We start from the raw sequence: 27,807 nt of genomic DNA, 5'->3' as shown, positions 1-27,807 counted from the left end.
TGGTGATGTCATATTTCCCTGATTCTTTGTGTTCCTTGTAGTTTTGCATTCCTGTCTGCACATCTGAAGAAGTAACCACCTCTTTCAGTCTTTGTACATTAGGCAGGGATAGACCTTCACCAATCCATCCAGTTAGAGATTCTGGGAATCTCTCAGATCTTTTCTGTGTGTGTGCCTACTTTAATCCTCTCTCTCTGTCTCCTGCTGGAGAAGTCTCAGGATTGCGCACCTCCTCCTGATCCTGCAGTGCTCTGCCAGGTGCTGAGAGCTGTCCAGTTTTTTTCCTTGGGGTTATGCACAGAGATGCTGGTTGTTGGGTGCAAGCTCTCCCTCCTGAAAGAGAAGTCTCAGGACTGTGTGCTTTCTCCCAGTCCCACAGAGCTGAGCTGGCTGCTGAGATCCGCTCTGGCTGTAGATATCTGTGCTGGCTGCTAATATTCATATCAGCTGCTGAGACCCACAGGCCAGTTGCTGAGATTTGTGAGCTGGCTGTTGAGATTTACATGCAGGCTTCTGAGAGTCCCACCCCTTTTCTTTGTTCTTAGCTGCCCAAGACATTCTAACTATGTTGATTCCCTCAGACTCTGGGTGAGATAAGACAGAATTGGGTCTTCAGCTCTATGGGGCATTGACCCAGAGACTCTACTCTGCCAATTAGCAAGTAGTGCTTAAACTAGCAAGGTGGCTTTGAAGTTTGCTTAGATAACAGAGCTATTATGACTTTATTTACAACATGCATCCTGAAGTCTCTAAATATGTAACGTCATAACTTATCACATATCATCTGCTTGCTTTGGTGACAGAATAAGAAAACAGCAGACTTGGGTCAAATCTCTGCTCAGTCACAGATTAGCCATGGGACATTGTGGAACTCACTGAACCTTTGAACCTTTTTTTTTTTTTTTTTTTTTTTTTAGATGAAGTCTTGCTCTGTCACCCAGGTTGGAGTGTGGTGGCGCGATCTCAGCTTACTGCAGCCTCTACCTCCCAGGTTCAAGCAATTCTCCCAACTCAGTCTCCTGAGTAGCTGGGATTACAGGTGCATGCCACCACGTCTGGCTAATTTTTTTTAGTAGAGACGGGGTTTCATCATGTTGGCCAGGCTGGTCTCAAACTCCTGGCCTCAGGTGTTCTGCCCTCCTCGGCCTCCCAAAGTGCTGGGATTACAGGCATGAGCCACTGTGCCCAGCTTGAACCACTCTGAACCTTATGTTTACCCTTTTTTAAATGGGCGGTTGGAAGGACACAAGGAAGCAACCAATGGGAAGTGTCTCTGCACACTTACATGTTATGAATATGAGTTTTGATGTACATTTGAGAAACCCTACTTGACCCTTTCCAGCTCCTCCCAAACACTGGCCTCCAAAGATCCATGGTGCTTACTCCCCTCTTCATGGTGCTATGGTTAAATAAATTTGAAATTGGAAGCCTAGACTCAAGTGGAGATAAAGCCAAGGTTAAGGGTGAGACTTTGGTTTAGATTATTTAACCTAGCAAAACCTCAGTTTCATCATCTGTAAAATGAAGACAATAGGGCTTGTTAAAGTTAAGATCATTAATAAGAATTAAATGGGATACTGCTTATAAGTGTTTAAAACAGTGTCTACCTCATAGGAAGCATTTCATAAACACTAGCTATTTTTATCATTATTATTAACTAGGTCACATTTCCAGGGTATTGGGACAAGGAGTACAAGCCGAGGTACAGTTCCTAAATAATGCTGATAATGTCATCTCTAAGAAGAGATTGTTGGAGTGAACTTCCTAGGGCCTCTGATGCTTGATGATTTCCAGCTTTAGCTCATCTACTCACTGGCCCATGGTCTTAGAGTCTAAGGCAAGTCCCTTCCCCTGTTTACACCTTAGTTCCCCCATTCCTTCACTAGTCATTTAAAAGAATTTATCTAGGTCTTTAAGAGCACCAAGCATGCTCTTTGCTATAACTTGGGGGACCTCAAAAAATTTGTCATTATACTTCTATTCTATTTCAATTCCTTGCCCTGAAAGTGGAAAAGAATCCATATTAATTTCACTCCCCATGGCTGCAAGTTGAAAGTTCCAAGGGGCCACATCTGGCATGTTGAGATGAGTTCCAGACAGTCAAAACTTAATATAAATTGACAAATTTGGAATATGGATGGTACATAAGACAAAAGTCCCATATCAATGTAAATGTATGAAATGATAAGTGAAGTTGAATGAAGTTGGATATTCCTATCTTTTGTAAATGCACACTGAAGTATTTAGGGGTGAAAGGCCTTGATGCCTGTAACTTACCCTCAAACAGAGTACAATCTTAGCAATAGGTGAATCTGGGTAAAGGATATATGTGGTGACTTATACTATTTGTGCTTTTGCAAGTTAAAAATTATTTCCATATAAAAATTTAAAAATAAAAACCTAGGAGCAGTGTGAAGAAGAAGAGGCAAGAACAACCCCTGGACCAACCAAAGCCCTGTGCCCTTGCATCCCATACCCAGCACCCACATCCTGCTGCCATCGTCACCACCATGCCCAAGAGAAAGGGTGAAGGGGATGCTAAAGGAGATAAATCCAAAGTTAAGGATGAACCACAGAGAAAATCCACGAAGTTGTCTGCTAAACCTGCTCCTCCAAAGCCAGAGCCCAAGCTTAAAAAGGCCCCTGCAAAGAAGGGAGAGAAGGTACCCAAAGGATAAAGGGAAAAGCTGATGCTGGCAAGGAGGGGAATAACCCTGCAGAAAATGGAGATGCCAAATCAGACCAGGCACAGAAAACTGAAGGTGCTGGAGACGCCAAGTGTACTGTCTGTATTTTTGATAACTTGTGTACTTCTGCTGACTGTACAGTTTGAAATACTATTTTTTTTTTTGAGACAGATGTCTATAGACTCAAAGCCTGGCTCTGACATATACTGGCTGGGCAACCTTGAGCAAGCTATTTAATGTGTGAGCCCTTAGAGGTTAATTAAACCTTATCTAGTAACTACTCGTGACTGAAATGAAAGATATGGCATAAAAGTCTGTCAAGTGATTGGCTGCCTGAATAGGATTTGCATACTCCTCGGAACTCAGTGTTTTATAATGAAGTATTTGCCCAGGCTGGAGTGCAGTGGCACGATTTTGGCTCACTGCAACCTCCGCCTCCTGGGTTCAAGCCATTCTCCTGCCTCAGCCTCCCGAGTAGCTGGGACTACAGGTGCCCACCATGCCTGGCTAATTTTTTTGTATTTTTAGTAGAGACGGGGTTTCACCATATTAGCCAGGATGGTCTCGATCTCCTGACCTCATGATTCGCCCACCTTGGCCTCCCAAAATGCTAGAATTACAGGCATGAGCCACCGTGCCCGGCCCTTTGAAATACTATTTTTATCAAGTTTTATAAAAATGCAGAATTTTGTTTTCCTTTTTTTTTTTCTTTTTCTTTTTTGAGACGGAGTCTCACTCTGTCGCCCGGCTGGAGTGCAGTGGCATGATCTCGGCTCACTGCAGCCTCCACCTCCCGGGTTCAAGTGATTCTCCTGCCTCAGCCTCCCAAGTGGCTGGGATTACAGGTGCCCGCCACTACGTTCAGCTAATTTTTTGTATTTTTAGTAGGGATGAGGTTTCACCATGTTGACCAGGCTGGTCTCAAACCCCTGACCTTGTGGTTCACCCGCCTTGGCCTCCCAAAGTGCTGGCATTACAGGCGTAAGCCACCACTCCCAGCCAACCTTACTTTTTTTTTTTTTTTTTTTTTTTGAGGCAGAGTCTCGCTCTGTCACCCAGGCTGGAGTGCAACAGCGCAATCCTGGCTCACTGCAACCTCTGCCTCCCAGGTTCAAGTGATTCTCCTGCCTCAGCCTCCTGAGTAGCTGGGATTATAGGTGCCCGCTACCTCATCCTGCTAAGTTTTTTGTATTTTCAATAGAGACGGGTTTCACCAGGTTACCCAGGCTGGTCTTGAACTCCTAACCTCAGGTGATCCACCTGCCTCGGCCTCCCAAAGTGCTGGGATTACAGCTGTGAGCCATCACGCCCGGCTTTTTTTTTTTTTTTTTTTTTTTAAAGCTGTGCTGTGAGCACACGGAACACTTCATTGTTGTTTTGGGGGGACGGGGCATATGTCACTAATAGAATGTCTCTGAAGCTGGATTGATGCGGGGAAAACACATTTCCCTTGTAGGTTTGAGAGAGTTCCTGTTGGCTCCCAGGAGGAGGGACTCCCTGACTTTGACACACTTGGCCACCTTGGCACAAAAGCCTTGTGGTATGAAAAAACAAATTCATTTTTATGTCCTCTTCTCCCTTTCCATCTTTCAGCATAGACTTAACTCCTTTAAGCCCAGACATCTGTTGGGACCTTACCTCCAGTCATTGGTTGCCAGTGTGTCAGGCAATCTGGACTTTCCAGTGATGCCACTGAGATGGCGCCCCTCAAAAGAACCATGGTTCCATCTCTAGATTGTGGATCTTCAGATAAATTCTGCCATTTTCATTTCACTTCCTGAAAGTCAGGGTTGGCTCGTGAAAAGTTGTTAAACAACATGCTAAATGTGAAATGTCAACCCTCACTCTAAACTTTCCCTGTTCAGAGCATCAGGTGAAGACTTCATCGGGCTTTATAGTGGCTTCCTGATTTTTGGTAGTCCATTGAAGAAAGGAGTTTGAAGGTTGTTATATACTGTTAACATGTCCTGTCTGAAATACCATGATTGTTTATAGAAAGTTTCTGTAATAAAGCTGGACACAGTCTGAAAGCATAACAAAACAAAACAAAAAACAAACAAAAACCTAGTAAGGGACAAGGAAGTCATGACTTTCTTGTTAATCCTTCCTCAACTAACATGAGCACTATAAAGCAAATAGATGAGGTTCTGGAGCAAAAGTTCCCAAGCAAATACTTCATTATAAAACACTGAGTTCCGAGGAATATGCAAATCCTATTCAGGCCGCCAATCACTTGACAGGCTTTTATGCCATATCTTTCATTTCAGCCACGAGTAGTTACTAGATAAGGTTTAATTAACCTCTAGGGGCTCACACATTAAATAGCTTGCTCAAGGTTGCCCAGCCAGTATATGTCAAAGCCAGGCTTTGAGTCTTGAGACACTGGTCTCCAAACCCTGTGCTCTTTTCTCCCCCACCCCCAACCCTGTGCCAACATGGGCCCTGCCCTGGGGGAATTTACAGTTTACAGGGGACAGTACATACCTATATAAAAAGAGAGGCCAGCACTTGCATGTAAATCATGTATGGGGTTGTAGAAGCAGCTGTAAAAATAATGGCATCATTACAGAAGATTAAAACAAAATCAACTTCGGCCACAGTACAGGCTTTGTGTGCTTTCAGCACGGACTCCACAGACTGCATCTGCAGTTAAAAGGAAACCCCCAGGTGTTTTATTAACAATGTGTTTCAAAATCATATAAACATAAGGAAAGAAATATGCTGGCATTTATTACCATATTTACCTTTTCATATTGTTTCTTTTTTTTTTTTGAGACAGAGTCTCGCTCTGTCGCCAGGTAGGAGTGCAGTGGCGTGATCTCGGCTCACCACAACCTCTGCCTCCTGGGTTCAAGCGATTCTCTTGCCTCAGCCTCCCGAGTAGCTGGGACTACAGGTGCGCACCACCACACCTGGCTAATTTTTGTATTTTTGGTAGAGACGGGGTTTCACCACATTGGCCAGAATGGTCTCGATCTCTTGACCTCATGATCTGCCCGCCTCAGCCTCCCGAAGTGCTGGGATTATAGGCGTGAGCCACTACGCCTGGCTGTTTTTACATCTTTTCTCCCCAAACATTGTTATATTGCCACATCTTATATGGTTTTTGTCTCCTCCTAGATTTCCTGCAACCTCACTGGGCATTTTCAGAATGATCTGTACAAGTGTTGACTGAATGACTGATTCCAAGTTCCCCCTTCCTAGGAATCTAGACCTCCTCTTGACAAGTGATGAATGGGCCATCTTAATCTTGTTTGGATCAGAAAGGACCATACAACTGAGGTAAGAGGGGAGCTGGTTTCTTGAGTGTGACAGAGACAACACCCTGTCCATTCAGGTCCCCTCACCAAAAGCTTTTTTTTTTTTTGAGATGGAGTTTCACTCTGTTGCCCGGGATGGAGTGCAGTGGCACCATCTCTGCTCACTGCAACCTCCACCTCCCAGGTTCAAGCAATTCTCCTGCCTCAGCCTCCCGAGTAGCTGGGGCTACAAGCGTGCACCACCATGCCCAGATGATTTTTGTATTTTTAGTAGAGATGGGATTTCACCATGTTGGCCAGGCTGCTCTCAAACTCCTGGCCTCAAGCGATCACCTGCCTCAGCCTCCCAAAGTGCTGGGATTTTAGGTGTGAGCCGCCATGCTCAGCCACCAGAGCTCTTATTTTTTATTTATGTATTTTTTTGAGATGGAGTTTTGCTCTTGTTGCCCAGGCTAGAGTGCAGTGGTGCGATCTTAACTCACCGCAACCTCCATCTCTCAGATTCAAGCGATTCTCCTGCCTCAGCCTCCCAAGTAGCTGGGATTACAGGTTTGCGCCACCACATCTGGCTAATTTTGTATTTTTTGTAGAGACGGGGTTTTACCATGTTGCCCAGGCTGGTCTCGAACTCCTGAGCTCAGGTGATCTGCCTGCCTTGGCCTCCTCTCATTGTATTTTGTGTACACAATACTCCCTACAAGGTCTGGAACTGCCTATAACCTCCTCAGATGAGCAACCGAGAACGACTGTCTTTCTGAAACAGCCTTCACGTGGTGGTGACGGTAGCTCAAAGCAGCAATCTCCTTCCTATTCCTCGTTGTTTCCCAACCAGTGAAAACTGATAATATAACATTGCCCAATTACATGCCCATAATGTGTTTGTATTGTGTGCTCATATGTGCACTTGTATAAAGCCAGGTGTTCATGGGGCCAGACATACATTATATGCCCATATTGGTGTTTATATATGTACAATTGTATAATATGTAGATTATAGGCACATAGATATTATGAAAGAATGGCACGAACACGAGTAGAAACTGAAGTTTAAATGCTTTTCTCCAGCCCCACAGTAGGTCAGGCAAACCTCTTGAGGGACCACTGCTCCAAACTAGTGACGTACAGTGTGGCAGGCAGGATCACCAGCACTCAGATTGCCTGAAGGCAATATTAAAAATGCACATTCATAACTACCTCCCTCACGCCATCAGAACCTCCGCAGAGAGCCAGACATCAGTATTTAAAAGATGCCCCCAGGTGATTCATAAACTTAGACATTTTAGTAGGTTTTCAAGACCTTAGGTCTAAACCTGGCTTATATATCCCTGGCCACTTATCTTCTCTGAGCCTCAGTGTGTTCATTTGTAAATGAAGAAAACAAGACCCATTCTCAACGGAGATGTATGTAAAGGTGCCTATCGTGCACCGTTTTTCAAACGTTAGAAAAATGTGGCCTATAGTAAGAAATACATTTTATATCACCACTAGTATAAACATATATCTGTCCATGTATATATAACTGCAATAAATTCTATACAACAATACTCTCAAGCCGTGGCTCCTGCCTCTAATCCCAGCACTTTCGGGAGGCTGAGGCGGGCGGATCATGAGGTCAGGAGTTTGAGACCAGCCTGGTCAGCATGGTGAAACCCCGTCTCTACTAAAAATACAAAAATTAGCTGGACGTGGTGGCACATGCCTGTAATCCCAGCTACTCGGGAAGCTGAGACAGGAGAATTGCTTGAACCTGGGAGGCAAAGGTTGCAGTGAGCTGAGATCGTGCCACTGCACTCCAGCCTGGGCAACAAAGTGAGACTCCATATCAGAAACAAACAAACAAACAAACAAACAAACCCAGAAACAATACTCTCACCCTTTCTATGGGCGGTGCCCCCTGAGAATTTCTGATTTATTCTATTCTGATTCATTTAAGGAAAAAACACTGCTAGGGATCCTGGGTGACTTTTCTGAGTAACAGCTGGCCTTTGTAAAGTTCTTGTACATACGTGACTTCACTGTAGTTTGGATCTTCACAATAACCCAGTGAGGTGAGAGGTAAAAAGTGGAAGTTCAGAGGGGAAAGAGGGATCTATGGATCTGAGACTGGGATCTATTTTGTTTTTTTGAGACATAGTCTCACTGTTGCCCAGGCTGGAGTACAGTGGTGAGATGACTCACTGCCACCTCCTGGGTTCAAGCAATTCTCCTGCCTCAGCCACCTGAGCAGCTGTGATTACAGGCATGCACCATTATGACCGGCTAATATTTATATTTTTAATACAGATGTTGTTTCATCATGTTGGCCAGGCTGATCTCGAACTCCTCACCTCTAGTGATCTGTCTGCCTTGACCTACCAAAGTGCTGGTATTACAGGCATGAGCCACTGTGCCTAGCTGGGACTGAGGTCTTAACCTGGGCCTATATTGCTCTATGCTCTCCCCCAGTGTCACCCCAGCCATGCCTCCCAAACTGGTCCTACAGGGCTTCTTGGAGACTGAGTGAGACTGGGGCCATTTTCATCTTTGAGGGCCCTGTTTTTTTGTTTTTTGTTTTTAATGGAGGTAGTGCCAAAAGGGGGAGAACTATTATATTATATTTCACAAATTAATGCCCTGAACATACAAACACATCAACTGCAATGACTACACATGTACTCTCATTGGGAGATGATGTCAGAAGCCTAGGTTTAAGACCATTCATGATGTGGGACCCTGTATCAATAACCCTCGTGTGTCCCTCTCCCTTGATTGTTGAGGGGTCCTCATGGCCAAACTTGTTTCACATGAATTTAGCTGAATGGAGGTTGTAGGTGAACATGCTGGAGTGGGTTCCCTGGAGGGTGAGGATGGAAGCCAGCTGTCTACGATCCAAGGTAGAAGAGAAGATAAAGAAGGAGAGTGAATGAGTATAAAAATGCTTTCCCAAAGCGTGGCTCTGAAAGGCAGGTGGAACCAGGGTTAGTAATAGCATGGGTTGCTTAAAGGAGTACTGAGATAAGACAAGATTGAGCATGTAGGAAATGATAAGATGATCTATCTAATAGACAAGGCTGAATTTAAAGACACAGAAGAAATTAAAGTGTGGAAAGATGGGAAAACATGAAGACACAGACTATGAGAAATCAGTGTCTTATATAAAAAGGCACTTTCTTTTTCTCCAGAATCAAATGTAATAGGTGAACTTCATCACTGAGCCACCAAATAATATGTGAGGGAAAATGTCTCCTTATAAGATTTTCATAAGGTCAATCTGCAGAGGACTTTAAGAAAAATATAAAATGTATGGATCATGTCCTCCAGGTTTATCTATGTTGTTGCAAATGGCAGGCTCTCCTTTTAAAAGGCTGAATAATATTCCATTGTGTGTATATGTGTGTATAGATGTGTGTGTGTGTGTGTGTGTATGTGTGTGTATATACATAAAACAATTTATTTATTTATTTTTTTTCCTGAGATGGAGTTTCACTCTTGTTGCCCAGGCTGGAGTGCAATGGTGTGATCTTGGCTCACTGCAACCTCTGCCTCCCCAGTTCAAGCGATTCTACTGCCTCAGCCTCCCAAGTAACGGGGATTACAGGCATGTGCCACCACCCACCACGTCCCCCACACCCCAGCTAATTTTTGTATTTTTAGTAGAGACAGGATTTCACCATGTTGGTCAGGCTGGTCTCAAACTCCTGACCGCAGGTGATCCACCCACCTCAGCCTCCCAAAGTGCTAGGATTACAGGTATGAGCCACCACCATCACTCCTAGCGGACCACAATTTCTTTATTCATTCATCCATCACTGGACACATAGGTTGTTTCTATAATTTGGCTATTGTGGATAATGTTGCAATGAACATGGAAGTGCAGATATCTCTATGAGGTGCTGATTTCATTCCCTTTGGTATATATCCAACAGAGGGAATGCTACACAGGTAAACCTGGAGGACATTATGCTAAGTGAAACAAGACAGGCTGCATAACGAAAAGACTGCATGATCTCAAGTATAAGTAAATCTTTTAAAAAGTCAAATACATGCCAGCCAGGTGTGGTGGCACACACCTGTAATCCCAGCTACTGGGGTGGCTGAGGCAGGAGAATCGCTTGGACATGGGAGGCAGAGGTTGCAGTGAGCCGAGATCATATCATTGCACTCCAGCCTGGGCAATAAGAGGGAAACTCCATCAGACCAAAAAAAAAAAAAAAAAAAAGTCAAATGCAGGCCAGGTAGGTGGCCCATTCCCATAATCCCAGCACTTTGGGAGGCCGAGGCAGGTGGATCACTTGAGGTCAGAAGTTCGAGACCACCCTGGCCAACATGGTGAAAACCCATCTCTACTAAAAATACAAACATTAGCCAGGCGTGATGGTGCGTGCCTATGACAGAGTGATACTCCATCTCAAAAAAAAAAAAAAAGTCAAATACATAAAAAGAGAGTAGAACATGGTGGTTACCAGGAGCAGGGAGGGGAAGAAAAAGGCAGAAGTGGGTCAAATGGTATGAACTTGCAGTTATGTACTAAGTCTAGAGCTCTAATATGCTTCATGAGGGCTATAGTTAATAATATCGTATCATAGGCCGAGCGCGGTGGCTCATTCTTGTAATCTCAGCACTTTGGGAGGCTGAGGCGGGTGGATCACTTGAGGTCAGGAGTTCGAGACAAGCCTGGCCAACATGGCAAAACCCCATCTCTACGAAAAATACTAAAAATTAGCTGGGTGTGGTGGCATGTGCCTATAATTCCAGTTACTCAGGAGGCTAAGACAGGAGAATTGCTGGAACCTGGGAGGTGGAGGTTGCAGGGAGCCCAGATTGCACCACTGCACTCCAGCCTGGGCAACGGTGCGAGACTCCATCTCTAAATAAATAAATAAATAAACTGTATTTTATATTGAAAATTTGCTAAAAAGTAAATTTTAGGTGCTCCTACCACACACACATGCATGCAACACACCCAAACACACACACTCACAAAGATAACTATGAAAGATGATAGTGCTGGGCGAGGTGGCTCACGCCTGTAATCCCAGCACTTTGGGAGGCTGAGGTGGGAGATCACGAGGCCAAGAGATTGAGATCATCCTGGCCAACATGGTGAAACCCCGTCTCTACTAAAAATATAAAAATTAGCTGGGCGTGGTGGCACACGCCTGTAGTCCCATCTACTGGGAGGCTGAGGCGGGAGAATCATTTGAATCCAGGAGGCGGAGGTTGCAGTGAGCCAGGATCACCCCACTGCACTCCAGCCTGGTGACAGAGCAAGACTCCATCTCAAAAAAAAAAAAAAAAAAAAAAAAAGATGATGGATAGGATATTTTCTTGACAGTAGTAATTAGTTCACATTTATATGTGTATCATATATATATCATATATATCATCATATTATGTACTGTATTTATATCTTTTTACATTTTTTTGAGACAGGGTCTCACTCTGTCACCCAGGCTGGAGTGCAGTGGTGCAATCTCAGCTCACTGCAGCTTCCACCTCCTCGGCTCAAGCGATTCTCATGCTTCAGCCTCACGAGTAGCTGGGATTACAGGTGCCCATCACCACGCCTGGGTAATTTTTGTATTTTCAGTAGAGACGGGGTTTCGCCACGTGGGCCAGGCTGGTCTCGAACTCCTGGCCTCAGGTGATCCACCCGCCTGAGCCTCCCAAAGTGCTAGAATTACAGGTGTGATCCACCATGCCCAGCCTACGTAATATACTTTAAATATATAGTTTTAATAATAAAATCAATAGATTAAGTAGACTTAAGAGACATATCAAATTTTTTAAAAAAGAAAAATTATTATTATGTTTAGAGATGCCTAACTGGATGATGAATGCAAGAAAGTGAGTGTTGAAGAAGTGAGAACCTAGCTGGGCGTGGTGGCATGTGCCTGTGGTCCCGGCTACATGGGAGGCTGAGGCAGGAGGATTGCTTGAGCCCAGGAGGTTGAGGCTGCAGTGAATCATGATCGTACCACACTTCAGCCTGGGTTAGAGGGTGAGACCCTGTCTCAAAACATAAAATAAAATGACAAAATAAATAAAAGTGAGAACAACAATTACTTTTGGAGGAGGATTGGAGCCATGATTGGGATGGGGTTGGTAGATGGTTACTGGGATGACTAGTAAATTCCCTCCCTCCCTCCCTCCCTCCCTCCCTTCCTTCCCTCCCTCCCTTCCTTCCCTCCTTCCCTTCCTTTCTAAATTAGAGATGGGTCTAGCTACCTTGCCCAGGCTGGTCTCAAACACGAGGCCTCAGGCGATCCTTCTGCCTCAACCTTTCAAAGTACTGGGATTACAGGCATTAGCCGCTGTGCCTGGCCAAAGTTCTATTTCCTGATTGGAGTGGTGATTAAAAAGAGACGTGCCTCATAATAATTCACTAAGCTAGATTTCTGTGGTTTTGTTTTTCAGCTTTAGATAAGACTAAAAATATCAAAAGTAGCACTCTGCAATTTTATGTGCATGCGGCTTGAAGCTCTGACACCAACACAACAGGTAGGGAGCCAATGACTGTGGTACTTCAAACCCTAGCACATTTACAGCTGTCTCTCCTCCTCACAATACCACCAGGAAGGAGAATTTGTAGCCTGACATAAGAGAAATAACAAAGGACTTGGAATCAGGTAGTCCTGGGCTAAAGTCAGCTGTCCACACTTTTGACTGGTTGCCTTCTATTTAACAGCTGTGCAATGTTGTGCAAGTTGGCCAGTCCCACAGAGCTTCAATTTCCTCATGTATCAAATAGGGTTAATGAATTGTGTGGATTAGATAAGTGTGTGCAATGTACACAGTAGATGCTCAAGTGATGCTATTACCATAATTGTTTTTATGAGTCAAAGAACAGGTTGACCAGGTTCTAGGACCTGGAAACTGTGTGTGAATCTGCTGCCATGTGGGCTCATTGTCCTGATTATTCCCATAGTTGTTCTAAACTCCAAACAAGGGTCTGTTCTCCTGCTGCTGGCTGCCTTCCCACGAAAGACAGGCCCAAGCAGGGAAGCAATGGGTCATGCTTTTGAGTGCTGGAAGCATGTGACCCTCTTTGAGAAGTCTTTCCTTGCACATCAAATGACAATCAATAGTCAATGAATGTTAGGGAATCAATGAGTCACACTTTCAGTGACAAAGGCAGTGATAAAAACTCCTTCATTGACTATTCCTTTCCCATCTGGGGTTCTGAAATTGGGTGGCACTGGTTCATCTGCTGGAAGCCTTCTGCTCTCCTAGGTCCAGCTTCAGCCAACACGGCCGACACCACCAGCACTCACTCTACTTCTCTAAAGACAAGTCTGGGTGTCATCCTCCTCCTCCTCCAGGGGCATTTGGCAATGTCTGGAGACATTTTTGGTTGTCATAGCTTGGAGGATGCTACTGGCATGTAATAGGTAGAGATTAGGGATGCTGCTAAACATGCTACATCACACAAGACAGCTCCCCACAGCAAGGACTTATCTGGCCTCAAATGTCAATAGGGCCAAGGTTGAGAAATCCTGATCTAGAGGGAAGTGGGCAAAGAGACTTGGAGCCCACAACCTCCAGGTCCCGCCCAGGTGCCTTGGTATGCGTCCAGTTCACAGACAGCATACTTGAGGCCACAGGTAGTCATATGACTTGCCCACAGTCATGTAGGTGTCAGGATGATGGTTTTCTGACTCAAAGCCTCGTTCTAGGTTAGAAATCTGCCTCCTCAAGGCTTCCTGATAATTGAGGTCTAGATCTTCAAAGTACAGCCTGAGCCACAGGAAAGAAGTCCTGGCTTTCTCTGGCCTTGTGACCTGTTCATAGCACAGCCTTTCAGTGGCTGTCTCTCCACGGCTCTGAGATGATCCAGCCTGAGTCAGGCATGCAAACCCTTCCAAGTTCGGGTCCTGTTCAGTCCCCTGTCCTCACATCCCAGTTCCCTTTTGCTCTTTTTTTTTTTTTTTTTTTTGAGACGGAGTCTTGCTCTGTCACCCAGGCTGGAGTGCAGTGGCACAATTTCAGCTCATTGTAACCTCCACCTCCCAAGTTCAAGTGATTCTCCTACATCAGCCTCCCTAGTAGCTGGGATTACAGGCACCTGCTACCACGCCCAGCTAATTTTTTTTTTGTATTTTCAGTAGAGACGGGGTTTCGCCATGCTGGCCAAGCTGGTCTCAAACTCCTGACCTCAGGTGAACTGCCTGCCTCGGCCTCCCAAACTGCTGGGATTACAGGCATGAGCCACCACTCCTGCCCACCCTCTTGCCCTTTCCCGCTGCTTTCTCAACAGCCCCATCACCCCCACACTCTTACTCATCGCTGTGCCTTTGTTTACAGATTCCCAAATATGGTACTCATTCTACCTGGATATACCAGAGGATTTTGTGGGAATAAAAGGATGACTGTTTTTTCACTTGAATAATTAGGTATCTATTTATTTATTTATTTATTTATTCATTTATTTTTGAGATGGCGTTTCGCTCTTGTCACCCAGGCTGGAGTGCAATGGTGCAATCTCGGCTCACTGCAAACTCTGCCGCCTGGGTTCAAGCAGTTCTCCTGCCTCAGCCTCCTAAGTAGCTGGGATTTCAGGTGCCCGCCACCACGCCTGGCTAATTTTGTATTTTTAGTAGAGATGGGGTTTCTCCATGTTGGTCAGACTGGTCTCAAACTACTGACCTCAGGTGATCCTCCTGCCTCGGCCTCCCAAAGTGCTAGGATTACAGGAGTGAGCTACCATGCCCAGCTAGGTATTTATTTTAACGTATATTAGAAAAAAGCAGCAAGCAAACCCATGATGTGCTATGTGGGTTTTTTTGTTTGTTTTTGTTTTCTTTTTGAGACGATGTTTTGCTCTTGTCGCCCAGGTTGGAGTGCAGTGGCATGATCTCGGCTCACAGCAACCTCCGCCTCCTGGGTTCAAGCAATTCTCCTGCCTCAGACTCCTGAGGATTACAGATGCCCGCCACCACACCTGGCTTTAGTAGAGATGGGGTTTCTCCATGTTGGTTAGGCTGGTCTTGAACTCCTGACCTCAGGTGATCCATCACCTCGGCCTCCCAAAGTGTCGGGATTACAGGAGTGAGCCACCACACCCGACCTACTATGTCTTTTTTATTTAATTATATTTAAATTTTAAATATAGTCCAATACGAATATTACATAAATATCGTATAGGTGGCAATCTTATGGAGTGAAAATCATGAAGGTGGATGCATAGACATGAAGTCTATCTTCACTTAAGCTCTTTCCCTAGGTTAATGTCCTTCTCCCTGCCTGACCTCTGTGTATCCTCACTCACTGTACCCCATGCCTGGCTAATGGCCACTCATCCTTGAGCTGAGTAGCTCAGGCTTTCATTCCTCTAGAAGCTTCTCTTACCAATACCCAGCACTCCTACCCCAGGCTGGGTCAGGTGTCTCCTCTGCGAATCATTGGAGGAAGGGCACATAGCTAAGTTAATTCAGAAATAAGACTGCCTACTATAAAGCCATATTGAGTGGAGGCTCTGAAGAGTTACAGTTGTTGAACTTGCAAGACATGGAGCACTGCTTTCTTTCTTTTTTTTTTTTTTTTTTTTTCAGATGGAGTCTAGCTCCATCGTCTAGGCTGGAGTGCAGTGGCGTGATCTCAGCTTACTGCAACCTCCGCCTCCCAGGTTCAAGTGATTCTCCTGCCTCAGCCTCCTGAGTAGCTGGGATTACAGGCACCCGCCACTACACCTGGCTAATTTATTGTATTTTTAGTAGAGACGGGGTTTCACCATGTTGGCCAGGCTAGTCTTGAACTCTTGAAGTTGTGATTCACACACCTCAGCCTCCCAAAGTGCTGGGATTACAGGCATGAGCCACCGCGCCCGGCCGGAGCACTGCTTTTCTACTGTGAAGTTTTTATTTCCCATTCAGCTCAGCCTAAGAAACAAGCTTCTGACCCCAGTCTTAGTAACAAGCCAGGGCATGAGAGCAATGCAACTTCATCCCTGGACAGAAACCAAGCACCATGTTGCTTCCTATACCAACCTGTCACTATGTGCCAGGAAGTCTCTGACTTTGGGACTGGAAGACCTGGAGCTGTTTGAGTTTGGCCAAAATAGTTTCCCTCTCTGAGCTTCGGTTTCCCTATTTGTAAAATGAAAGGAATGAGCCCTACTCACCTCCTAAGGTGGCCATGAGTTTTGAGCTGAGTGAATGGACGTAGAAGCACTTTGGAAATCATGAAGCACTTTTGAGTGAATGGAAGGGGTTGTTGTTTTTAAGCACTTAAATGAGAACAGCCTGATACTGTGGGGTTTTCAGTGCGATGCTGTGTAACCAGAATAACCGGAGTGCGTGTTTGTGCATCTTTACCCACATGCATACACACACCCTGACTACAGAATGTGGCTTTAGGCCTCTTTTGAGATGCTGCGAGGTACAGCACACACAGGCAGCTCACGGAGGATATTAGGGCTTTGGGGTTTCGAAGGGCAAAGCCTGAGAGGAGAGATGTATGATCAAAATCAAGAAACAATTTCTTTCCTTCAGACATTCAACAGCTCCTGCTTGAGCAGCACCTCTGTGCCAGGCTCTGGCAACATTGGAGATAAAGGATGTGTCTCTGTCCTCAAAAGGATCGATTCCAGCAGGGAGAACCTACATGTGAATAAGTCACTCCATGCAAGGTGTAGCTGGGATTACAGGTGTGCGCCAGCACTCAGCAACACACAGTGCTGCAGAAACCCTAAGATTTAACTCCAACTTCTGGAGAAGAGCTCACTGCAAGACAGATGAGAAAGAGGTTGTTTTAAGATGAAAAAAAGGAATGATACTTGATTCATCATCTTATACATGATTCACAAGACAAATATAATGTCTTTATTTTTCAGAGGGTTTTTTAAAATTAAGAGATGGGATCTTGCTACATTGCCCAGGCTGTAGTGCTGTGGCTATTCACAAGCATGGTCATAGCTCACTATAGCCTTGAACTCCTGGGCTCAAGCCATCCTCTTACCTCAGCCTCCCATGTAGCAGGGACTACAGGTGCCTGTGACCACATCTAGCTTTCCAGTGGGTTTTAAAATGACCTAAGTGTTTGAGGAGAGGAACAGGCTGGCACTGAGAGGCATGACTAAATTGTGAGCCCTCCTTGAGGACTGGAGCTGTGTCTTATATTCCCAGCATAAAGCCCAGTGTGAAGCAGCACACTCTGCATAGTGGTCAAAGCAGCTGACAAATATAAGGTCAATATCAGGACACTCTGACAGCCTCACACAGCCAATAAACACTGACTTGCCAAGTCCTGTGCAGGGCATTGGGGGTGGGAGGGTATGGGAGGATGCACACTAGCTAGAAGTCAAGAAGTCAGACTGCAAACAGTCGCTCGATAGCGGGTTGGCGGAAGTGTAACAGTGTGATGGTGCCTCCACCTGGGCAGAGAGCAACAGGGGGCCCTGCACAGAAGACAACATCTGCCAGTGATGAAACCAGCTCCACCCCTGCCAACCGTGGCCTCCTCTACAGCACATCCCTGGGGCCACCATCCGAGGCCCAGAGGAGCCAGGAGCTAATTCCATGGCTTTGCTCTACTTGATATTTCTGGGTTCCTACATTTCACACCTGTCCCAACACTTTGAGCTCCTCTAGAGCAAGGACCAATTCTTTATCTCCAAATCTCTGGAACATAGAGGAACTGAGAATGGGTGCTGAATGAATGAAAGATTGAAACAGTATTACATATCTAATAGAATTGCTCCAGTGACCTTGTTGTATTCTCAAGAGTTACAAGGGGGCCGAGCACGGTGGCTCATGCCTGTAATCCCAGCACTTTGGGAGGCTGAGGAGGGCAGATCACTTGAGGTCAGGAGTTCAAGGCCACCCTGACCAATATGGTGAAACCTCGTCTCTACTAAAAATACAAACATTAGCTGGGCGTGGTAGCGCACACCTGTAATCCCAGCTACTAGGGAGGCTGAGGCAGGAGAATTGCTTGAATCCAGGGGGTGGAGGTCGCAGTGAAATGAGATCGTGCCACTGCACTCCAGCCTGGGCAACAGAGTGAGACCCCATCTCAAAAAGAAAAAAGTTACAAGGGGCTGTAATTTAGATCTCACTCATTTAATTCATTTGAGCATTTCTACTAGACTCCTCTACACTAAAAAAAAAAAAAAAATTGTGGCCGGGCATGGTATAATCCAAGCACTTTGGGAGGATGAGTTGGGAGGATCACTTGAGGCTAGGAGTTCGAGACCAACCTAAGTAACGTGGCAAGACACTGTCTCTATTTAAAATTTAAAAAAATAAAAAAATAAAATTAAAATAAATAAATAAATTAGTATTAGGAGGCAATATAAATATAATGCATACAAAAGTTACATGTACTACATATGTAAGTTAAGTATATATGCTTTTAGATAAAAAATATATAAATTATATGTTTTTATATAATAAAAGATGAATACATATAAATCATCACCCAAGTTAAGGATTAGAACATTCCTAGTGTTATTGCATCCACTGGGGTGAGTCCTTCCTAACTCATCCCTAGAAGAGCACCCCAGACTACCCCCCATGGCCCCATGTGTTTGCATTCCCTTTATTTTATAAAGGGTTTACTCCAAGTGTATTTGTAAGAAAACAATCTATGATTTTATTTATTATTTATTTATTTATTTATTTTGGAGATAGAGTCTCGTCTGTGGTCCAGGCTGGAATGCAGTGGCGTGGTCTCGGCTCACTGCAACCTCCGCCTCCCAGGTTCAAGGGATTCTCCTGCTCAGCCTTCCTGGTAGTTGGGACTACAGGCATGGGCCACCAGGCCTGGATAATTTTTGTATTTTTAGTAGAGATGGGGTTTTGTCACGTTGGCCAGGCTGGTCTTGAATTCCCGACCTCAGGTGATCTGTCTGCCTTGGCCTCCCAAAGTGCTGGGATTACAGGCGTGAGCCACTGCACCTGGCCTTTTTAGCTTGTTTTGAGCTTTATAAAAAGGCATTATATTCTAATGTTTTAAAGTTTTATTGAGGTATAATCGATATATCAAAAATTGCACATATTTAATGTGTACATCTGTGTGAGTTTGGACATATGCCTATATCTGTGATACCATCACAACTAAGGTTCTGAACATATCCAACACTTCCAAATACTTCCTTGTATTCTTTTTTTTCCCTTTCTGTGTGTAGTAAGAACACTTAAACGTGAAATCTCTCTGCCTAACATAAAGTGCACAACACCATATTGTTAACTTTACGTGCTGTGTTGTACTACAGATCTCTAGAATTTATTCATCTGGCATAACCAAAAGTTTATACCCATTGAGCAAAAATTCTTTATTTCCCCTTCCCCCAGCCCCTGGCAACCACTGTTCTATTCTCTGCTTCTATGAGTTTGACTATTTTAGATGACTTGTATAAGCGAGATCATGCACTATTTTTTTCTCCCTCCCTCCCTCCCTTCCTTCCTTTCTTTTCTTTCTTGACAAGGTTTCACTCCCATCACCCAGGCTGGAGGGCAATGGCGCAATCTTCACTCGCTGTAGCCTCCGCCTCCCAGGCTCAAGCAATTTTCCTGCCTCAGCCTCCCAGTGGCTGGGACAGCATTTGTCTTTCTATAGCTGGCTTATTTCACTTAGCATAAAGTCCTCCAACATAATGTCATCTACGTTGTCACAAATCGTAGAATTTCCTTTTCTTTAAGGCTGAATAATGCTTCATTGTGTGCAGCTTGTTTTCTTTAGTTATTATTTCCGTGTTATTGAATGTGGCTTTAATTCATTCATGTTCACTTCTGTGTAGTATTCCACTGTGTGAATAGACAAAAAAATCTTTTTTTTTTTTTTTTTTTCTGAGATGGATTCTCCCTCTATCGCTCAGGCTGGAGTGCAATGGTGCAATCTCGGCTCACTGCAACTTCTGCCTCCTGGGTTCAAGTGATTCTCCTGCTTCAGCCTCTCAAGTAGCTGGGAATACAGGCACCCACCATCATGCTTGGCTAATTTTTGTATTTTTGTGGAGAGCGGTTTCTCCATGTTAGCCAGGCTGATCTTGAACTCCTAACTTCAGGTGATCCACCCACCTCAGCCTCCCAAAGCATTGGGATTACAGGCGTGAGCCACCGCACCCAGCCAAAAAAATCTTATTTATTTGTTGGTAGACATTATGCTTATTTGTAGTTTTTTTTTTAACCATTATTTACAATTCTGCTATGAACATTCTTACGTATATCTCCTGGTGCACAGGAGCAGGGCTTTATCTAGGGTATAGATCTCAAGAAGTTTATTGCGGGGTGGTAAGATCTATGAATGTTCAGATGTATCTTGGCCTGGCATTCAGAGGTATCTGTGACCTGGCCTAGGATACCCTCCCGCCTGGCTCCCACATCCCTAGCCAAGCCCACTCCCCTGTGTGCCATTTCCGGAACTCTGATTCACCCTGCACTTCCATGTCTCTAGGACTTTAACCATGCTCTAGTCTCCTGCCTGGAATGCCTCCCTGCCCCTCTTCCCTCTCCTTTCCTCTTTTAAAGTCTGGCTCAAAGCCCCTCCTCCCTGACTGATAGTCTCTTCTGTGCCTTTGCACACTTTGTTTGTGTTTGGGGAGGAAAGATCCAGTGCTAAACCCCGGCTTTATTATCTCCTGGCATTGTGACTCTAGAGAGCTTTGTTTAACCTCTCTGAACCTCAAGTCCACATGCCACATGTAGAAGGGAAATGCTACAACTTATTGTACTGAGGCTGGGCTTACTTTTTTTTTTTTTTTTTTAACAAGCATCCCTCAATTAATAAAATGAGGTGTCACACTGTGGTTAAGATCATATGCTTTGGGATTAGATCATCCTGGGCTTGAGGATTAAATGAGACAATGTATATAAATGATTTAGCACGATGCCTAGCCCACAGAAAATTTCCAGTAATTTCTGGCTGTTATTCATACTCATACCCTTCTACAGGAGTCACTATTTTTTTTTTTTTTTTTTTTTTTTTTGAGACAGAGTCTTGCTCTGATGCCTAGGCTAGAGTGCAATGGTGTGATCTCGGCTCACTGCAAACTCCGCCTTCCGGGTTCAAGCGATTCTCCTGCCTCAGCCTCCAGAGTAGCTGGGATTACAGGCCCCCGCCACTGTGCCCAGCTAATTTTTGTATTTTTTAGTAGAGATGGGGTTTCACCATCTTGGCCAGGCTGGTCTTGAACTCCTGACCTCATGATCCACCCACCTCGGCCTCACAAAGTGCTGGGATTACAGGCATGAGCCACCCAGCCCGGCCAGGAGTCACTATTTTTATCCCAAATTTACCGACAAGAAAACTGAGACACAGAGCAATTGTATAGCCTGTCCACGGTATATAAAAGCTAGGATTTGAGCCTGGGTTCCTTGACAAGCCCAAGCCCCTAACTACTTCTCATAATCACAGTTTGAAGATAAATGGCTAAAAGGAAAGTATGAAAGGAAGTATCTTCTCCTTTTCCGTCTTCTGGATATTTGGCCAAACCACTGTGACCTGTGCCTAGGTCTATATTTTATCTCTTTGCAAATAAAAACTCCCAGATAGAAAAGCCTGGCCATGTATGCATGTGGCATCTAGTGCTTTCTTGGTATAGTGGGGGACAAAGGATGTATTTAAATGACCAAAATGGCTCTCTTAGGGGAAATCTTCTAAGAGCCATTGCCTTTCTCTGTCCCTCTTTCTGTTTTTTGTTTGTTTGTTTGTTTGTTTGTTTTGAGACAGAGTCTTGCTCTGTTGCCCAGGCTGGAGTGCAGTGGTGCAATCTCTGCTCACTGCAACCTCTGTCTCCCAGGTTTAAGTGGTTCTCCTGCCTCAGCCTCCCAAGTAGCCGGGATTATAGGCATGTGCCACCACGCCCAGCTAATTTTTGTGTTTTTAATAGAGACGGGGTTTTGCCATGTTGCCCAGGTTGGTCTCGAACTCCTGACCTCAGATGATCTGCCTGCCTCAGCCTCCCAAAGTGCTGGGATTACACAAAGTGCTGGGCCATTGTACCTGGCCTCTGACCCCTCTGTTGTCTAAAATACAAGCTTATAAAGTAGTAAACGAATACTAAACATGTTTTCTGATCACTATCAGCTGTCTGGTGAATCATGCAGCTCCTTGAAATGAGGTATAAACACGGACTATCTTGACAGTGAAAAGATCAGGTTAGTTTCGGTTTTCAAGTGGTAAACTGGCAAACACAGGCCTTTGGACCACTTAGGTCTTTTGAAGAATAAACACCCTGCCCTATGCCTCTTTGGCCTTTTCATCCAGGTACCCCCAAGCACTTTTCAACAGGATTTGGCATTCATCCATGGATGTTTCAATCCATGGACAGGTGCTGGGTAGAGGGGTGAAGGGGTGCTGGGAATCCTGCCTTGGGCTGTTTGTCCCTGGAGTAAACAGCATTCCTTTGGGAGGAGGGTAGAGTGAGGGAGCAATTGGCATGCAGATGGAGAAGGGCTGGGAAGGGAAACAGAGTTGTCCTGAGTGTTCCCAAAGGTCAGAACAACGATGCAAACTTGGGTTCCATATCAAGAGGTCCTTTCTGCATAAGTACCATGCCCTAACCAAGTGCCACTGGAGCTCCTCAAGAGGAACTTTCTAACAAGTCAGCACTGCTTGGTGGCAGAGGGAGCTCCCTATTTCTAGAGAAATGTGAGCAGTCACTTGATGAGGGTGACACAGTGAGCTGTCCGGCAGCCTGGAGGCAACATCAGGGACTCCTTGGCCTACACAGAGGCTCTGACCGTATCACTCCCTTAAACCAGTGTCCCTTGACCTAAAGCCCAGGGCTCTCCACCCCAAACCAAACTGCCTCCTGGTTCCCAACTTCCAAGTTTGTCACTCTGCAAGAGTCAAGAATTTTATTGTTTTTAAAACATTTTTTATTTGTGGTAAAATATATGTAACATAAAAATTTATCATTTAATCATTTTTATGTTTTAATTTATTTTTCTTCTCTTTTCTTTTCTTTCTTTTTTTTTTTTTTTTTTTTCAGCCAGCGTCTCACTGTATCACCCAGGCTGGAGTGCAGTGGCACCATCACAGTTCACTGCATTCTTGACCCCCTGGGCTCAAGTGATCCTCCCACCACAGCCTCCCGAGTCACTTTAGCCATTTTTTTTTTTTTTTTTGACAGAATCTCACTCTGTCGCCCAGGCTGGAGTGTAGTGGCATGATCTTGGCTCCTTGCAACTTCTGCCTCCCGGGCTCAAGTGATTCTTGTGCCTCATCCTCCTGAGTAGAAGGGACTACAGTCACGTGTCACCACGCCTGGCTAATTTTTTTGTATTTTTGGTAGAGACTGGGGTTTCACCATGTTGGCCAGGCTGGTCTTGAACTCCAGACCTCAGGTGATCTACCCACCTTCGCCTCCCAAAGTGCTGGGATGACAGGCGAGAGCCACTGCACCCAGTTGCTTTAGTCATTTTTATTTTTATTTTTTGAGACAGTCTCTATAGCCCAGGCTGGAGTACAGTGGCACAATCCTGGCTCACTGCAACCTCCGCCTCCCGGGTTCAAGTGATATTCATGCCTCAGTCTCCCAAGTAGCTGGGATTACAGGTGTGTGCCACCATACCCAGCTAATTGTTGTATTTTTAGTAGAAATAGGGTTTCGCCACGTTTGCCAGGCTGGTCTCAAACTCCTGACTGCAGGTAATCCACCCGTGTCGGCCTCCCAAAGTGCTCGGATTACAGGCGTGAGGTACCACACTTGACCTTTTAGTCATTTTTAATGTACAGTTTAGTGACATTAAATACATTCACATCGTTGTGCAACAGTCACCACGACTGTTTTTTTTTTTTTTTTTTTTTTTTGAGACGGAGTCTCACACTGTCGCCCGGGCTAGAGTGCAGTGGCGCCATCTTGGCTCACTACAACCTCCACCTCCCAGGTTCAAGCGATTCTCCTGCCTCAGCCTCCAAAGTAGCTGGGATTACAGGCGCCCACCACCACGCCCAGCTAATTTTTTGTATTTTCAGTAGAGACAGGTTTTCACTATGTTGGCCAGGCTGGTCTCGAACGCCTGACCTCCTGATCCACCTGCCTGGGCCTCCCAAAGTGCTGGGATTACAGGCGTGAGCCACCGCGCCCGGCCTAACAGTTGATATTTTCTGTTGTTGTTTTTATTGATATCACTATTCTAAGGGATGCAAGGTGATATCTCCTCACGGTTGTGAAGCTACTAAGTCTTAGTCACCTCTTGTTCAGGTCCTCCAAGAAGCAGATGCTAAGATGGGTTTAAACACACAGGGATTTCATTAGGACAAATGCCTGTGAGAGAAAACCAGGAGGGAGTAGTGGGAGGTTGAGGGAGCTCCAGGGGTGGGAAAGGGAAATAAGTTGTCTGTAGAGTTGTCGCAAGAGGCAGACCGCAGGTGGATGCAATTCTGTCCCAAAGTGAAGGCAATAAGGGAGGAAGCGTGGGTAGACATCCTAGGCTGCCATTCAGTCTACAGAAAGTTCAGCAGGTGTGTTGGGGAGTCCCCGAACCAGTGGCACCTGTCACAGGAGTCCAGCATCTCTAGGAACAGGGCTGCTGTGGGTTGCCTGCCACACTCAGTCAAACCAAGAAGCAGCCTGTGGGAAGTGTGGCTGGTACAAAAACAGTGATAGATTTCACAGCAGCCTCTGGGTCGGGTATGGTTAACTACTCTCCTTGTAGTTGCACTCCTCATGGCTGCATACTTGTGTCACACGGGGGGACTATTTAAGGTGTTGTGGGCTTATTTTCTTTTTTGGTAATCTGTATATATTCAAAGCTAGTTAGCAGACGTCTGAAACATACTAAGTGCTCAACAATTATTTGTAAACAAAAGATTGCACTTCTGGCTTCAATGTGTCTCCTAAATGTTTTCACTCACTTAGAGAGTGGTAACCTTTTTATCTCTAAAAACGCATATATGATACTGTGTTTGTTTGTTTGTTTTTTGAGACAGTCTTGCTTTGTCAATCAGGCTGGAGGGCAGTGCATGGCTCACTGCAGCCTCAACATTCCAGACTCAAGCAATCCTCCTACTTCAGCCTCCTGAGTAGCTGGGACTACAGACGTGCACAACCACACCTGGTTAATTTTTTTAATTTTTGTAGAGATGAGATCTCACTACGTTGCCCAGGCTAGTCTTGAATTCCTGGGCTCAAGTGATCCTCCCACATGAGCCTCCCAAAATGCCTGTGAACCACTGTGCCTGGCCATATGATACTTTTGTTTTCCCCCAAAAGCATATGCTACCATATACTCTAAGGTGTTTTCCTTTCTGTGTGATTGCTGAAGAAGATAGCTGTTTAACAATGGAACACTTTCTATCTAACTAGCTGTCCTCCTTAGTCAGAAATGTGGGGGATTTTAGTTTTTTTTTGCATAATCATCAGAAAATCCTCACCCAATATTGTTTGACTTAGGATTCAAATCCAAGACTATTGGAATCCTCCAGCTTGGACAATCTGTCTCTCTCCTCGCAACCCACCTCCAGAAGCTGGTATTTGTATCTAAGGAGAGGATATATATGAAGAGTCTTGCTCATGGCAAACTCCTACAAAGGATTTTGTTACTGTGAAGAACACGGTAGTCCTATGTTGACACTGAACCTGAACATTCACAATTTTCTTGAGCCCCAAGGTAGTACTGCACACCTCACAGAAAAGTTGATGAGGAAAGGTGTTCTGTTTTGTGTTCTTCCCCCACTAATTCATATGTCAAAGGAAGTCCCTTGCACTCCCAAAAGCACCCCACTCCTCTCTAAGGAGAATGGCTCAGTCCTTTCCCGAGTCCACACAGGGGAGGTGATAGCATTGCTTTCATGGAAATTACGAAGTGCAGGCAGGGTGCAGTGGCTCATGCCTGTAATCCCAGGACTTTGGGAGGCTGAGGCAGGTGGATCACCTGAGGTCGGGAGTTTGAGATCAGCCTGACCAACATGGTGAAACCCCCGTCTCTACTAAAAATGCAAAAATTAGCCAGGCGTGGTGACAGGCGCCTATAATCCCAGTTGCTCATGAGGCTGAGGCAGAAGAATCACTTGAACCCGGGAGGTGGAGGTTCCAGTGAGCTGAGATTGCGCCACTGCACTCCAACCTTGGAGACAAGAGCGAGATTCCATCTCAAAACAAAACAAAATTACAAAGTGCAAAATTTTTTAAATCTTCGCCTTAATACTTTTTTATTTTGTTTTATTTTGAATGATCAGCCTTTGTGACCCCTCCTTTTTTGTCCCCCAACTTGAGATGTATGAAAGCCTTCTGTCTCCCTGGGAGTGGTTGGAGGCAGCCAGGGCTTGCCTGTACACTGACTTGGACCAGTTGAATAAAAGTGCACACTTTAAAAAAAAATCATATGTCAAATTCACATGTCACTATTTCATATGTCCAACTCCTAACCCCAGTACCTGAGAATGTGACCTTCTTTGGAAACAGCATTGTTGCAGGTATAATTTGTTAAGTGAAATGAGGTGATAGTGGAGTAGGGTGGCCCCTAATCCAGTATGACTGGTGTTCTTATAAAAGGGAGATTTGGGGCCGGGTGCGGTGGCTCACGCCTGTAATCCCAGCACTTTGGGAGGCCGAGGCGGGCGGATCACGAGGTCAGGAGATTGAGACCATCCTGGCTAACATGGTGAAACCCCATCTCTACTAAAAAATACAAAAAAAAAAATTAGCCAGGCATGGTGGCGGGTACCTGTAGTCCCAGCTACTCGGAAGGCTGAGGCAGGAGAATGGCGTGAACCTGGGAGGTGGAGCTTGCAGTAAGCCAAGATCGGGCCACTGCACTCCAGCCTGGGTGACAGAGTGAGACTCCATCTAAAAAAAAATTAAATAAATAAATAAAACAAAAGGGAGATTTGGACACAGGCATGCACACAGGGAGAATGCCATGTGAAGATGAAATTGTGGTGATGCTTCTACAAGTCAAGGAACAGCAAAGGTTACCAGACAACTGCCAGGAGCAAGGGGAGAGGCATGGAACAACTTCTTCCTTACAGCCCTCAGAAGGAACCAACCCTGTCAACACCTTGATCTTGTACTTCTAGTCTCCAGAGTTGTCAGACAATAAATTTCTGTTGTTTAAGGCACTCAGGTAGCAGTACAGTCATGCATCCCTTAAGAGTGGGGATATTTTTTCTTTCTTTCTTTCTCTCTCTCTCTTTCTTTCTTTCTCTTTCTCTTTCTTCTTTCTTTCTCTTTCTTTTTCTTTCTTCTTTCTTTCTTTCCTTCCTTTTTTTTTTTTTTTTTTTTTTTGACGGAGTTTTGCTCTCATTGCCCAGGCTGGAGTGCAATGGCAAGATCTTGGCTCACTGCAACCTCTGCCTCCTGGGTTCAAGTGATTCTCCTTCCTCAGCTTCCCAAGTAGCTAGGATTACAGGCATGCACCACCACACTCTGGTAGTTTTGTATTTTTAGTAGAGATGGGGTTTCACCATGTTGATCAGGCTGGTCTCAAACTCCTGACCTCAGGCGATCCACCTCGGCCTCCCAAAGTGCTGGGATTACAGGCATGAGCCACCGTGCCCAGCCAAGAGTGGGGATATTTTCTGAGAAATGCATCGTTAGGCAATCTTGTCATTGAAGCATCATAGAGTGCACTTACACAAACCTAGTTGATAGAGCCTACTATACACCTAGGCTATATCGCATAGCCTAGCGCTCCTAGGCTACAAACCTGGACAGCATGTTACCATACTGAATTATGTGCGCAACTGTAACACAACGGTAAGTATTTGTGTATTTAAACCTATCTAAACATACAAAAGGGACAGTCAAAACACAGTATTATAAACTTACAGGCATTGTATGTGGGGATCATTGTTGAGCGAAACCTTATTATGTGGCACATGACTATCTTTTGTCACAGCAGCCTGAGAAAACTAATATAGAAGGAGAGGAAGAAACCAGATTAACATGATAAGCACGTGGGATATTTGCTTTTTAAGGGGCTCTATCCCACTAT

At 45.0% G+C, this 27,807-nt stretch overlaps 1 long non-coding RNA gene across 2 annotated transcripts in view; it reads left to right on the top strand.

Moving 5' to 3' along the window:
• LOC109028247 (uncharacterized) overlaps positions 1 to 27,807 on the top strand; it is a 46,414-nt gene that overhangs the window by 5,791 nt on the left and 12,816 nt on the right. Inside the window, exons 2-4 of one of the 2 annotated variants that reach the window (XR_010130135.1) lie at positions 5,808 to 5,969; positions 12,344 to 12,427; positions 14,231 to 14,319. This is a non-coding gene — a long non-coding RNA (uncharacterized lncRNA). Of the gene's footprint in view, positions 1 to 2,418; positions 2,664 to 5,807; positions 5,970 to 12,343; positions 12,428 to 14,230; positions 14,320 to 27,807 lie in introns of those variants that run through there. The other variant, XR_008668242.2, reaches the window with a different exon arrangement.

Source organism: Gorilla gorilla, chromosome 13, assembly GCF_029281585.2.
Source record: "Gorilla gorilla gorilla isolate KB3781 chromosome 13, NHGRI_mGorGor1-v2.1_pri, whole genome shotgun sequence".
Taxonomy (NCBI): Eukaryota; Metazoa; Chordata; class Mammalia; order Primates; family Hominidae; genus Gorilla; species Gorilla gorilla.
The sequence above is the reverse complement of the archived record's forward strand: the minus strand, read 5'-3'. Positions and strand labels throughout refer to the sequence as shown.